Raw genomic sequence first — 14,911 nt, 5'->3', positions numbered from 1 at the left:
TATATGTAATTTTATTATATATGCATGTATCTCTGCTATATGGATATAGGTATATATGAAATATGGCCTAGGCACCCTAATCTTGTGTCACTGGAGGTCATTTGGAGGATGATGTAGAGTAGAACTAAACTGAAGGCAAGGAGAACAGATAACTCCCGTGGTACCCGAGTCAGAAATGACAAAGACCTGAGCTAAGGCAGTAGTCCTGGGGACAGAGGAAAGGAATGGCTTTAAGAGAGAATAAAGAGATAAAACTGCCAGGATGGGGTTACTGAGCAGTTGAGGGTGGGTGAGGGAGAGGGAGCCTCAGGTCCAGCCATGGATGAAGGCACCGCTGTGTCGAGAGGGGGAGCCGGGAGGCAGAGAGGTTCGGGGGAAGATGAAGTGTCCACTGGAGCGCCTGGGACTCGGGCTATCCTTGTGTCATTGCCAGATGAATCTTAATAAAATACTATTTTCTATATATTTCTTCTTGTGTGAAAAGGTTGTGCAGGGAGGATAGGTTTAGATTAGTTGATCTTTAAGATTTCTTCAAGTGATTCTTTTTTTTTTTTAAGAATTGATTATATGTCACTGCCAAGAAGTCCACACAGAAGTTTCGAATTCAACCTCTCTTCCTGGCTTTTAAGCCTTCCATTGTAATCTGGGCCCTCTGTGCCTCCCTGATCTTGCTGACTGCTGCTTCCAGTGCCACCTTGGCTCTGGGGAGAGCCGTGCCATCGGTGCTCCTGTAAATGCTGAGTTCATAACACTTCCTCTTCTGGAATCCCCTCTCCCATTTCTCTATCCACCCTCCGACTTAGCTCAGCTTAGCCTCCCTTTCTTCTTTCTTCGAGGTGACTACCTTCCCCGTCCTCACGTATACCATAGTCCTTGTGTGTCTCCTCTGAATATCCACTTGTTCAGCTCTTACTGTGTAACACAGTCAACTATATGTATTGTCTATTATTTAGAACCCTAATTAGTTGATGTATGTTTGTTTGCTTTCTCAACTAAGCCCGGTGCTCTTTAAGGGTCTTTGGTGTCTGCAGCCATGCTGGCTGAATTGAAGCGTCGTATATGTGGCCTTTACCTCTGCTGGAATTCTGTCTCAGCTCTACTTTCTCTCTCAAAATTTTGTTAATGCATCCTTAAGAGGTAGTTCAAATTTTGTCTTATTTAAGCCCCAGACCGAATTAGTTGTTCTCTTTTCATTTATATTAAATGTAATATATATGTACTATAAAATATAATCTATATTTGAGCATGTATATGTAAATGTACATCAGTATTTGAATATTTGAGCATGTCTCAGTTGTAATGTCGCTTTAATAATCTAAACCAGCAACTTCAATAATACATGTAAGAGACAAACAAGGTCACTTTAGTATTCTTAAACCGCCACGCCCACTGCAAGTACTGCTTGACCCTTGGGGAGATGTCTGCAGACAGGAGGATCCCGTGTTTGTATCCATGCAGTCCCGTTAGCACACTGCAGCATGAGGATGGAAGGCTGAGCTCATCCAGGGAGTAAGCCCGTCAGCTGACAGAAGGCAGGTGATGAGATCGCTCACCAGATTAGGAAGGGAAGGGCAGCAACTCATTAGGAAACACAGAGATGTCTGCTTAATTACTTGAAAAATGTCTGCGCCAGTACATTTTATGACACCTGGAGGGTATAAACATGCCCATAAATTTAATTAATTTTCTTTCTTCTTTCATCGCACCTGTATGGCCTAAAGGAAAAGGAGTCTAATGAAACTACAATCAGGCACTTCTGCTGGACTTCCACAATTCATTTGGGCAATATTCAGAAAATGAAATACTGAATTTCCCACCAGTTTATGGGGAGAAATGTATTTGGAAAAAATGCAGCCCAGCCGTGAAATTATACCTGCGTCAAATTCTGATCAATGGCTCCCTCAGCTTTATTTCCGAAAAGAGCTTAAATCTCTTTATAGATATATTAAAATATATTTAATACTCATAAATCTCTGAGGAGAAAATCAGCATGAGATGTTATTGCTTTCTTGGAGGAAAGCGTTATATGAGAACCAGGAGGCTGAGGGTTTGGTCAGACCTTCAGAGCAAATACTCCCATTTGCTCTCTACTGCAGTAGTCTAACCCACGTGACTTTGTCACGAATCTTCAGATCGGTATTACCGTTTTATCAGTTACAAGCTTAATAGTAACGAGTCACTTGAATATCCATTATAACGTTGTATACTTGACGGGCGCTGTTTGCCAGAGGACTGCACTAGTGCTTTCAACATCTCATCTTGAGTTCTCGTAACAGCACTGCAAGGAAAGGACTGTCTGTTTCACAATGACTCCCTGAGAGACAGGGGGCTTCCTTACGATCACGTAGCTGGTAAATGTTGAAACTTGGATTCAAAACCAGATCCTTTTGTCTCCAAAACCTGTGCTTATTTAATTTTGTTGTATGAACAGTAATGTCAAGCCATTTTTCTCCTTGTTAATTTGTCACTGAACGTGTGAAAAGTCCATAGGTACACCTTGTTTTTGTAAAAGAATCTTGATACTACTGAGCTTTGAATAGTACATTATTCATTGGAACTTCTGGACGCTGCCTACTTTCTCCAGAATTCACAGAAGAAAACTAGCTGTGTATGACTCCATTTAACCTAATATACACTTATCTGTGTCCACTTGTTCCTACAGTAAGCCAGAAAGGGCTTCTTGCTTTTGTGGTGTAAAGGAAAGGGGAAAGAAAACATCACATATTGAGCACCTACTATATGCCCATTATATGCTCAATCTCTTAGGTGTATTTACTTACTCTAAGCAAGTTATGTGGGTGACGGAGGTGACCATTGAGAGGCAATGCCCACTGGGAATGCTCCAAGGCAATGCTCTCTCTTACCTTGGAATTCTGCTTTTAAAAGATGCAGTGGTAAGTGCCAAGCTTCACAGCCAAACATATTCTGGGATGATTTGAAAATTACTGTTAGATAAAAGTGAAATGAAATATTTTCATTTTAGCTGTTAAACTCCTTATTCTGTCATGAAATACCATAGTTAGTGCTGCTCTCAGTTTTAATCTCTTGTAAACTCATTGACTGTTAATGTCTAGTAGGCTCATAAACTAATTTGAATCGATCTGATTTTGCACAATCAAGCCCATTACACTTGTTTCAATTTTTTGCATCATGGCTCTAACATCTGGAACCTATGAAAAGCACAACAGCTTGTCCAAAGAGACTGCCACAAGAAATCATGTTAAAGGACATATTATTAAGACTCGGCTAACCGTCAGCACTAAAGCCCCCGCCATGCCTTCTCCATCTGTGCTCCCCATCTCAGAGAGCATGCAGACCAAGGGATGCATGCTTGGAAGGCAGCTCCCAAAGCCCTGCTTGGAAACTGCTTTTCCCAAAACAGATTCTCCTCTTGGTACCTACTCAGCCTTCCCTGTCTTCCCTGCTTCCTCCCCTCGCCTGCTTTATCCTCCCAGGCCAGTTATTAAATTAGCTATGACTAGTTCCTCAGTGACATTTTGGACCTAATTAGGTCTAGCTGAAGAATTCCTGTGGCAGAATCAGAAGTAACTTTTGTACTCGGGATTCTCAACCATCACAAAGACTCTGTGCCTTTGTGCTTTTCCTAATCATGATTTTTTTTTTTGGAGAAACTAGTAAACAAGCAATTCTGCCTTTAAAGGTGGAACATTTTTTAAAGAGCCAGCCTGTGATTTTATGCAATGGGGAATTAAGGTACCAAATTCATTCAAATTTTTGCATGCATTTTAAACCTTGATTTAGATTAACACGTTTGCGTTTCTTGCCATTTAAAATATATCCTTTATCTATGGTGTCAGCTTCTGTGCCTATGCATGGTTTAAAGGTGAAGAGAATGGTCTTTGCAGTCAGACTGCTTGCCCAAGCCCTCACTCCACCACTTAGCAGTGCGACCTTGGGAAATCCTCACCTCCTTAGCCTGATTCCTCATTTATCAGACTGTATCTCATAAAATTGTTGTAAACAGTGAAAGATTTAAAGGATTAGAACAATCCTTGGCACAAGGTGTGTGCTTAATAAATACTGTTTATTATTGTAACTATGCATTTGTTAGTTTTAAAAGTAGCATTCTTATTCACAATCAGGTGCTATCTTCCTGTTATGGAAAAGAGAAAAATGCAGAAAATGAGTTAAAATGACATCTGTTTCCCTTGATCCCACCACTGAGGCAATTTATGTTACCATTTTGATCTGTTTCCTTCCAATCAGTTTTTAACTTAAACTCGTCCACTTATTATCAGAGTAACCTTGAGCAAATCACTTAACTCCTCCAAACCTTGGTTACTGTGTCTATAAAATGGAGATGATTTCAGCACCTGCTTCAAAGGGCTATTGTGAAGATTAATTGAGGTATCACGTGTAAATTGCTTAGCTGGGTACTTGACCCGTGTTTAGGTTGAAACACATGAATTGCCAGTATTCACCATTTTTGACCTATGAAAAAGGCAATTTCATTCAGTTCAACCTAATGTGAAGAGACCAATATGTATTAGCTTTTGTGGTAAGGCTGTGCAGGGTTGTGATACATAAACGATTACCCTGGGGCAGCTCTATAGGCAAGAGAAAATGTTTAAAATCAAACAAGTGAACAAACACCTCTAAGGCAAAACTAATGCACGCCCTAACACAGACACAGGTTCAACAGTGGACGATTCTGGCGGAGGTAGACCACAGTGGAAAGATCCGGGTGGCTAGGGGGCAAAGGTGACATCTGAGCCAGGCATTGAGGCATGCCTACTGTCTTCACCTACCAAAATGCAAAGGAAGGGCTTTTCAGGTAGAGGGAACATTTGAAGCAAAGAAAGAGCAGTGCTGCCTACAGAGTGCCATTCATTTGGTCAGAGCATAAGGTGCATGAGAACTGGAGGTGGAAGGCCAGGTGCAAAGCTTGTATCTTCACTGAGCATAGTGGAGGGCCTGTGGCTGGCCCCTGGCACATGCCTGAACCCATGTGCACTTGGACCTGTGCGAACTGTTCATCAGGTCACCCGCTGAGTCTGGATGGTAGCCCTCCTGGGGCCTTGCATGACAGCTCGTACTTCCAACATGCTAGATACTTCCTTCTCTTCATTTCAGGGGTCTTTTTCTCTGTACCTGCCTCCTAATCCCGCCAGAATGAAAGCTGTGGCAGGTGAAGACTCTATAAGCTACTGGTTAAAAGTGGGATTGAGAGACATATAAAAACCTGCTTCTGTCTCCTGGATCTGCCGTTTAGAACTTGCGTGACTCTGGATGAATTCACCCAGCTCTCAGCTGTATAATGGGGATGAGAACAAAGACTAATTTCTAACATTGGTGTGGAAATGAAATGGCTTAGCATAGGCAAAGTCCTTAGCATAGGGCCTGGCGTACAATGGAAACGCGTGAACATTTGTTAAACCTTTGCTGTTAGTCACAGCAATACCTCTAGAATCCCCCACAACCGTACACTACCAAGCACATATTAAGTGCGCCAGATATTGCCAGATGATTGAAACAATGCCTGCGGAAATGGAGAAGATGTAGTTGTGAAGAATGTTGCAGTGATAAAAGCCAGCAGAACTCAGTCATTTAATTTAGAGGATTGGGGTGAAGGGGTAGGCAGATTCCATCCAGGGCCTGAGCCTGGGGAATGGGAAGACCCGTGGTGCTTTTTGAAATAGGAGCAGAAGTGGTGGGTTGGATAAGAGGACCATCAGAATTCATCTGGAGGCACCGAGTTATGTGTCTAATAGAAAGCTAGAAGTTTCGTCCTGGAGCTCAGAAAGAAATCAAAGGTGTGAGGTGGGCTTGAATTTCATTTTAAGAGAAAGGGACTCTTGAGCCAGTGCTTCTGTGACATTAGTGTACCTTGGAATAAACCTGCATGTGATGTTAAAAGACAGACTCCTGGGTCTTATCGCTACAGATTCTGATCAGTAGGGTAGGTCTGGAGGGGAGCCAAAGAGTATGCATTTTGAAAACATAGCTTAAATGCCTCCACTGTGACTTTGGACAAGTCATTTATTCTGAGTTTCGGTTTCTGCCCTTATTAAATGGGAAAAATGCCTACCTTTGGTATGATAGAGAGTAGGAGAGAAGCTGCTAGGAAAGCAGCTTGTGATGCAGGTGGTTCATCAGTAGGCTGTCGGTTGGTTGGAAATGGTGGTGGTGGTGGTATGTGTGTGTGTGTGTGTGTGTGTGTGTGTGTGTGTGTATGAAGGTCACGTAAACTGAGGTTGTAGAGTTTCTGGAAGAAAGTATGATCGTAGTGTCATATCCTGTGTTGTATTGCAAATTGGTCAAAAAAGGAGGTAAGTGAGAAAAGGATGCTGAATTTAACAAGATGAGGACCTGTTTATGTGGACAAGAGACTAGAGAGTGAGGGGACTGGGAGGAGGGCAATCGTGTCCTTTAATGGTTCAAGAATATAAGAATGTTTAATGGCATGGAAAAACATTAGTTACGTGTTTTTAAGTAAGATACAGTGTAAATCAGAATGATTACTTTTTGTTTAAAAGCATTCATATGCATACAATAAAAGGTAGAAGGCTGTATCCTAAAATAATACATAGGTTATATCCATGTAGTTGCATGAGGGTGATAATTTCATCCTTTGGCTTAACTGTATTTGCTGATTTTTCAATAATTGAAGCTGGTTTCATAACACAAATGAAATAATAAACATTGTTCTTGAAAGATGTGAATGGACTGAGAAATTGGTATCTCTGGGGGTAATAGGACCAAAAAAAGGCTTTGTTTTTAATTTTTTAAGATCAGAGAATATTTTTGCTGGCTTGTTAGGTAAGATAGAAACAGAGTGAAGTAGGGATAAAATCCTGGAAGAATCAGTTTGGGATTATGTCAGATTAAGGCATAAGCCCTTGGATAGGAGAAAGAAGTCATCTTATGAAAGAATGGGGATAGAACTGTTGAAAATAGCAGTGAGAGTTTATAGAATACAGGTATTATTTACATGAGAATTTTGAACAATTTCTCCCAGTTGTATTGAGATGCTTTTATTAGAGAACAAAGTTATGGATTTGATCCCTAATAAGCGAGTTAACTTCTTCCCATTCCTATAGGCTAAATAATTTACTCTAATGTTGGCCACCTGTTTTATAGAAAGGTGCCTAGGATCACAAGGGATGACACACAAGAGAGGATGCATGGATCCCTGAAGATGTATTGGCATCATGCAAGGAAAAGCTCATGTGTATGCAGTTGCTAAGGTGTTACAGTCAGACACAGCTCCTAACCTAACCTGACGATCTGATCAGTCTGAGTTTGAGGATATAAACCCCTAAACTGAGGCTTACTTTCTGGGGGTTGCTGTCCCTTAAAAGGACTGCCATCAGTCCTTAAAAGGACTCCATTGGCACGGAGATTTAAGATTTAAGAAACATATTTTCAAGAAAATTGTTGCTTCTCTGGACACCCACATGCATTCATTGGTCACTGTTGTCTAATTCTGGTGATTGACCGTCATCTCCAAAGTAATGAGTCTCAGTTTCCCGGCTGTCAGACTGTCTCACCCTCTCTACACCCTTATGACACAGGTACCTCATCAAGAGGGTGGTCCCCTGAGAAGCAGTGTTTGGGTAGTTTCTGTGGTCAGACATTTGTTGGTCCCAGAAGACTTTGCTAAATGGGATTTGATTCTGTTTCCCTGCCTAGAACGCTGCAGTTTTAAGTGCTCCCTGCTGGATTACTGTCCGCTTTTTCTTCTGAGGTATTGCATGGTATTTAACAGAAGCTGCAGGATTGCAGTATGTTCATTTAATTATGCAGGAATAATGAGAAATTAAATAACATCCTGGTTCACATTTTATAACTGAGGCCAAACCTAATGTGCTTAAAAATATAGATGTTTATGTCGGGAAGAATCCAGTTGGAGACCCAACTCTGCAAACTGTTAGCTCTGAGACTCCGAGGCTTAGTTTCTCGCCTGTTGTGTGATCGTCACTTTCTTCATAAGGTTACAGTGGGCAGTAAATGCACAATGCATATTTATCAATTAGTATAGTACCTAGCATACAGTAAATGTTTAATAAATGTTGATTACTGCTTCTACTGCTACTGCCACTCAGTCCATAGACCCAGAGGGTATCTCTAATAAAAGAAGATTGTCCCAAGGAAAACACTAATTTACCGTTTAACCAGAACATAAGATATCAATGGGGTGAAATTGGAAAACTTAGCCATTTCCCTTTACTGGTCAAAGATTCTGGGTAAGAGCTTGACTTCGGAAAGGGGCACTCAGTGTCAGTTCTGGGATCAGCAGATATCACAGCCATAGGATATCACGAGATATTTACACCCATCTGATAGGTCAAAGGCAGGTGAGAGGCACCTGTTCACAGGACAAAGGAAAAAGGAATGAAAAATTAAAAAAACAAACAAAGAAAACTTGCCTGTCTTCAGTGAAAGTTTCTGTGTAAAAATATATGTAAATGCTTCTACAAGCTTTTTGGAGAGTGAAGACAACATGGATTAAGGCTTCACACATGGTTTTGGAATTAAACAGATCTGGGTTTGAATCCCAGCTAAATCACTTCACTAGCTGTGAGCCTCTGAGCAAGATATGTATGTTATGTAAACCTTATCTTTCTCCTTCGTGGGAATTAATTTAGATGCTGAAAGCAAATTAGCACAGAGCCTGGCATGATGTAAGTAGTCAATACGTGTTGGTTATATTTTTCTATATATGGAAAATGTGACATTGGTGTGTATCAGGCAGACAAAATCTCTCTATCCCAAGAGGTTCTCATGTGTATCAAGATAAAATTGGGATTTTGTTTTTTTATCCTCAGTTGCTTTACTGATAAAGAAATTTGAATAATCCAGAGGTTTTTTGTTTTTTTTTTTAATAGAATTCCTTCCAAATAATTAACATTGTAATTACTCAAATACCCACCAGGGACAACCATAGACTAAAGAAATAACATGCAGACCTTTGCTTTGTGGGACCAGTACTGTCCTAAGCACCTGCCAAGCACTGTCTGATATAAACCTCACATTTATGCTTTGAGACAGGCAAATGTCATCTGCATTTTATAGACAAATGAAATGAGATTCAGAGAGATTAAGTATCTTGTTCAAAGTTATGCAGCTTGTGAGAGGAGGCAGAATTTGAACAGGAGTCTGGTTTTGTTTTGTTTTAAAGCCACTTTTTATCCAGTGTCAATTATGCAGTATATACAGATGTAATATATGATGGCTATATTGTAGAACAACCACAAAAGAACCTCCATGATGTCCTGGTGAACTCTGTGAGTCTTAATTTGACTGAATTGATCCCAGATGTTGAACGCTAAATGTGATGCACTGTTTTAGGTCTTTTCTTTCCCCCCTGCTGTTCAAATACAATCATTAACACAGTCAGGAAGTAAAACGTTGCGTCTGACACAAATGTTGTGTTCATGTTCCTTTTTCCCTCTTTCATTGTGTAAGAGAATTTTGTCATTAATGTGACAAAAGTTTTGTTTCTCAGGAATAAAACACGCGTAGATGCGCACGCCTCCGGGGCAGTCTGGTACAGGTGCAGAGTGCAGCGCGCAGGGCGCAGCACGCAGCAGGCGCACAAATGGCAGTTTCCTACCCAGCCGCGTTTCTGGCACCTTGACTTCCCTTATCACCTAAAGTGGTTTCTCCTGGCCACGTCTGCATAGGGGTGAAATACAGGGTAGCGAACAATATTTCTCTCACTGTCTGCCCATTTGTTACTGTGTGTCCTTCATCAATCTGTAAAGATTTCCTGATTCCAAGGATATTCCCTCACAGTCTTCCCAGATGCCAGAGGCTGTCAGCGGGCTTCCTCCTTGCATGTTGTAACTTCCCGAAGTGATGACGCTGTGGGGACCTGTGATGCCTCTGAAGCTGCCTCCACTCTTAGTGTCTCCACGCAAACACGGAGTCAAGGGGACTGTTAACCAGGAAGCACCAGTGGCTTGCTGTGGTCTCCAGAAATCCCGAATCCTCAAAGCTGCCTTGGTATATTTTGGGTAGTAGGGAGCACCCAGTTCTCCACTTGAAGATTTTGCTCCCTGAGCTGTAGTGGTTCCGAGTGAGGGTGTGGTTCCTCCACAGACCCTGAGTTTCAGCCCTTCTGTCAGGTTATGGTGTGACCACGGGCAAGTACTTAATCTCCCTTTGCCTGGATTTCTTCATCTGTAAAGTGTGGCCAACAACAGTACTTACCTCATAGGGTTGTACCTGGTCCAGAGGGAGGGCTCAGTAAATGTTGGCCACTATTAACTGTTACGTGAGTACCCGGACCAGACTGGCCCAGGTGTCTAGGATAGTGCAGAGGTTCTAATCCTCCCTTTCAGTTTGTGCTGAGCGCTCCTCTCCCCAGGACTCAGTCATGAGCTGGAGGATGCCTTAAGCAGTAAGTGCTTGGCTTTATGTTCCATGGCACTAACCTTAAATTATGTTTATGTGCCTTATCATTCCTTCCTTAGGATTCACTCTTGCCTAGCTAGCTTCCCAGTCCCTCGAGCAAATCAATTGTGTTGGAACTGTTCCAGCAGGCATCCAGATAGACCAAGATATGTCTATATTTTTGAATTTTTGACTAAAGTTACTTCTGGCTCAAGTTGCAGACAAGCATTCTCTCTCTCTCTCACACACACACACACACACACGGACTTTTATTTTTTTCAGCGTCAGAAACTCTCCATTATAATTTATTTATATCTGGTACACTTGCTTCCTTCTTAAATCTCTTTCAAAGAGACTTTGTCACTGGAGTTTCAACAGAACATCATCATGAAATGATACCATTACATGAATCCTCCCAGGTCATCTTTCAGTGATGTTAACTGGTTCTTCTTGAATTACCTGAAGCCAGAATCCAAGACTAATGAAGACATTTACTTTAGTAGTTTCTTAAAGAATACCTATTTGTATGCCTTCTAGACAGTAGGTCATCTATGGGTCCTTTGTTCTTATTCAAGTATTACGCAAGTATCAGACAATCCGTATAAGCTATTCTTGCATCAACTTTAGAACATTACAATTTTTTTGCTAGATGAAACTTGAGTCCAGGATTCTTTTCTAAAGGCAAAATTGAAATGACACCTCCAAGACAAAAACAGCATTGTCCCTTTCACTGATAACTCATCTGAGCTTAGGCATTAATTTCTTTCTCTTCTCTCTCACTTTCTTGATCTTTTTTTAGTATTGAAACACTGATCAGTGCTTGCTTTATACATGCCAGAAAATTTTACATCTATGAGGTCAGACTTCATCGTTACTTTGTGGACAATAAAATCCATTTATTTAGTTGCTTTTGACCTAACACGCCAGCGAAAATTTCTACCTTGGTTACAGTGAACTCCTTGTGTGTTTACAGAAAGCCAGACACTCACGCCTGCAATGGCTATTAATTCCCATGTTAGTTTATCACAGGCACTTGGAGTCATCACATCTTTCTAGAAGCTGAGAAACAACAATAATAATTAGTGTCATTGACTAAGTGACTACTGCACGCCAGTCACTGGACTAAGTAATTTACAATAACCTCACAATAAACTCATGAGGCAGATAGTGTTCTAACTATTCTAGTTTTACACATAAGGAAACTGAGGCTCAGGGAAGTTAAGCATGGCTCTGGGTGGTTTTATCTTTAGATGTTAATAGTTTTCTAATTCGGATGAGGCTCTAAGGCCTGGATCAACCAAAAACATCGCTATCAGCCAGGGAAGAGTATCCTTTGGTGTCACGGGTGTGTGAACATAGCGGCCAGACCAAAGGGTAATGAATGTGGTCGTGTGCCATGGTCAGCCCATCAGGCATGGAGGCATTGCTTCCCCAGTGCATCTCTGTTGGGCTGATCATTGCTCATGACATCCAAGTAACTGCTGTCAGTGGAGCAATGACTCTTTAAAAAAAAAAAAAAAAGCCCAAGGATGCAATGAGACAAAGCCTCAGACTGGCTTCGAAGCTAGATGGAAGAGCTGCCCAGCCAGCCCAGCAAGGTACTGGACAGATCAGAACTGCTCATACAGAGGCAAGACTTTGAGCTGGCAGCAAGTTCGGAGAGTGGAAATGTTACAAACGAAGAAGGGGCCTTTCGATAGCTGCCCCCACTTTGGATCTGTGGCCTCACTACTAATTGAGTAAAGGACAGCCAGTTCTGTGCTCGATCCGTGCATGCCCTCAGTTGATCCAGCACTGGCCTTTTCAGCCACCTCCGTATGCACTTGATATCGTTTTCTCATTAAGTATGCTTTCTTTGAAAATAAAAGACAACAAGCAATACCAAGGCTGGAAGGAGAGGATTCCTCTGCTGCCCTCTCAGGCTCTTAATCCCGTCTGTCTTGAGCGACTTATTTGTACTGCAAGAGTTTATGATGTGTTAGTACTTTACAGAGTTGTTTTCATTTTTCTTTAAATGAGGACTTCTGAAAAAGAGTCTGCTCTGAAAGAAGCAGCAGTTGGAAAAATGCTTAGAGGTGGAGGTGCTAGTGTGCTTTCTGCTCTGTGGGGAGTGGTGAAGCTCATCCCTGAATATCTTACCTCCCTTCCCACTTCTCCGAAGTTTGTTATGCCGTGACAGTTCACAGAAACTTTTTAAGACTTTTTCTGGCTTCAAAACATTCTTTTTGGAGTCCCAAGTAATTCCTTTACATAAGTCATAGTGTCGTGTATTTCCGCATTTACTAAGAATTCTATTGGAAATGATGCGGATCCTCTGAGGGGGGCTGGAAAAAAATGTGGTGGTTTCTCTTCTAGAGGAAGGAGATGCATTTTCCCTCAGAGTTGCTGTGCTCTGTAGACCCATGGGAATATGTTAATAACCCTGAAAAGTGATTCTTTTTTTTTTTTTTCCCTAAAGAAACACTGTTCTGTGGTCTCTGGGAATTTGGTTTATTTGTAAAGATAGCGAAGACTGGTCCTAGAATTCTTCAAGAAGGTAAAATATGGAATACAAATTGAGGAAACTGAGTATGAAGTGTGGTAATACTGCTACTAATCCTAAAATGTGTAGTTTCTTTTTATTATTATGTTTTGCTGGATGTTTATTGCTGAGTTATTTTTGCTGGATTTTTGCTGTGTATTGTACTAGTTTTACAAGCACTTGTAAAACAGTTATGAAAGCTTGAATCCCTAAGAAATATCACAAGACATTCTTATTTCTGAACATCCCTAGGCCTAACAGTCGTATAAGGTGCCAGTATTATTGTGGACGGAAAAGGTAAGTACAGTGTCCTTTACTTCAGGTCCCAGTCAACCCACCATTGGACTGTCTACATCAGACAGACTCCAGGGAAGTCTGCAGTCCTTGCAGGATTTGTCCCACGTGGAGGAACAGAGAGGGCTCCAGGAGATAAGTAGGCTGAAGACAGGGTAAAGCGTAGCTGGGAGCTGGACATTTTTAGGGTTCTGGAAAGATGGAGTTACTAGAGTAGAATTTGAATTACTGACTCTGTATACATTACCGAAGCAAATGCTCTAAAATTCTGTTTCCCACCTTCTTCTCCTTTTTATTTTTGACCGTATGTAGATTTCCTTATATTTAAAATGGCATAATAATAATAAGATTCCTGATGGATTTTTGTGATCTTCAAATCAGGCATTATATAGGAGTGTGGTTTTTAAACAGTATCAGAAAAGTGAGTTATTCTTTCTAGGCCTGCCAAAAACTGAACATATTACTTTAACGCTCAGAGCCTTGAAATGTAGAGTAGTTGCATCTGACTCAGTGGTTGGCCTTGGTAGAGATCACAGCCCCATGGTACAATTACTAATCAGTTTCAAGGATGAGTGAGTTAGCTTTCCTTGTACCACATGGAGTGAGTGCTTCCTGCAATGGATAACTTTTAATGTGTTATCCATATTTTGATTTCCAGTGGATGAAGGAGGTATTGTGGTAGAGTGGGCATGAGCTTGGACTTTGGGGTCAGATAAAGATGGGTTTGAAACCAGTTTCTGGTAATTATTAAATGTAAGACAAAGTATTGACTCTTAGAACCTCAATTTCTTCACCTGTAGAACAAAGACAAATATCCCTAATATTCCAGATTAAAAAAAATTGTTTTATATGGAAGTGTAGTTGATTTACAGTGTTATTAGTTTCAGGTGTATGGCAAAGTGATTCAGTTATACATATACATACACGTATTTTTTTTTTCAGATTCTTTTCCAGTACATGTTATTACAAGAAATTGAATACAGTTCCCTGTACTGTACAGTAGGTCCCTGTTGTATATCTATTTTATAGATAGTAATGTGCATCTGGTGATCCCAAATTCCCAATTTATCCCTCCCCTGCCCTTTCCCCTTTGGTAACCATAGTTCATTCTCTATGTCCACTTCCAGATTTTTAAAACAGATAATACACATAAACTACCTGTATGATAAAAGATGAATACAATGACCATGGTGGCCAAGATGATGACCACAAAAGTTCATTGTAGTTAGTAAGTTCAGGTACTGGTGTAAACAGCCAGAGGTGCCCAGCACTGTTCCCACTGGCAGCCTCTCAGTCCTGGATCTGGCCTTCCAGGGTGTCTTGGAGTGCAAAGGTCAAGTGAAGAGGCTTTGGAGTTAAGCAGCCTGACTTCAACTCCGGATTGCCGTTTACCACCGGTAAATGATTGTTAATTCAGATAAATGATTTAGGGCGAGTACATTTCTGTATGTATTTCTATCAGAATCTGTACTTTTTTCTAGGACTATTCATTATGTCTTAGAGCTAATTCATCTCACACGGTTCAGTCATTAGCTCCTTGTGATATTAGTTCATTAAGTTACCATCCAGTACCAAATTAATTACAATTCTGAGAACGTCACCACTTGTTAAATTATAGAGCCTTACACAGAGGGACAGACGAGTAAACAGCTTCACCCCTGGGTGGTGCCTGTTTAGTTCCGGCCAAGTTGGTGTGCAGACTGGAGGAGGATAAGCTCCCAGTATCTGTTAGTTGGC

At 41.1% G+C, this 14,911-nt stretch overlaps 1 protein-coding gene and 1 long non-coding RNA gene across 3 annotated transcripts in view; one reads left to right on the top strand and one right to left on the bottom strand.

Moving 5' to 3' along the window:
* NTNG1 (netrin G1) overlaps positions 1-14,911 on the top strand; it is a 350,074-nt gene that overhangs the window by 96,637 nt on the left and 238,526 nt on the right. The window lies entirely within an intron of this gene.
* On the bottom strand, positions 1,356-14,908 carry LOC140698527 (uncharacterized). The gene is made up of 3 exons (XR_012076340.1): positions 14,801-14,908; positions 2,865-2,945; positions 1,356-1,648 (listed from the first exon to the last, which is right to left on the bottom strand). It is a non-coding gene; the product is annotated as an uncharacterized lncRNA (long non-coding RNA).

The sequence above is a fragment of the Vicugna pacos genome, chromosome 9 (assembly GCF_048564905.1).
Source record: "Vicugna pacos chromosome 9, VicPac4, whole genome shotgun sequence".
NCBI lineage: Eukaryota > Metazoa > Chordata > Mammalia > Artiodactyla > Camelidae > Vicugna > Vicugna pacos.
The sequence above is the reverse complement of the archived record's forward strand: the minus strand, read 5'-3'. Positions and strand labels throughout refer to the sequence as shown.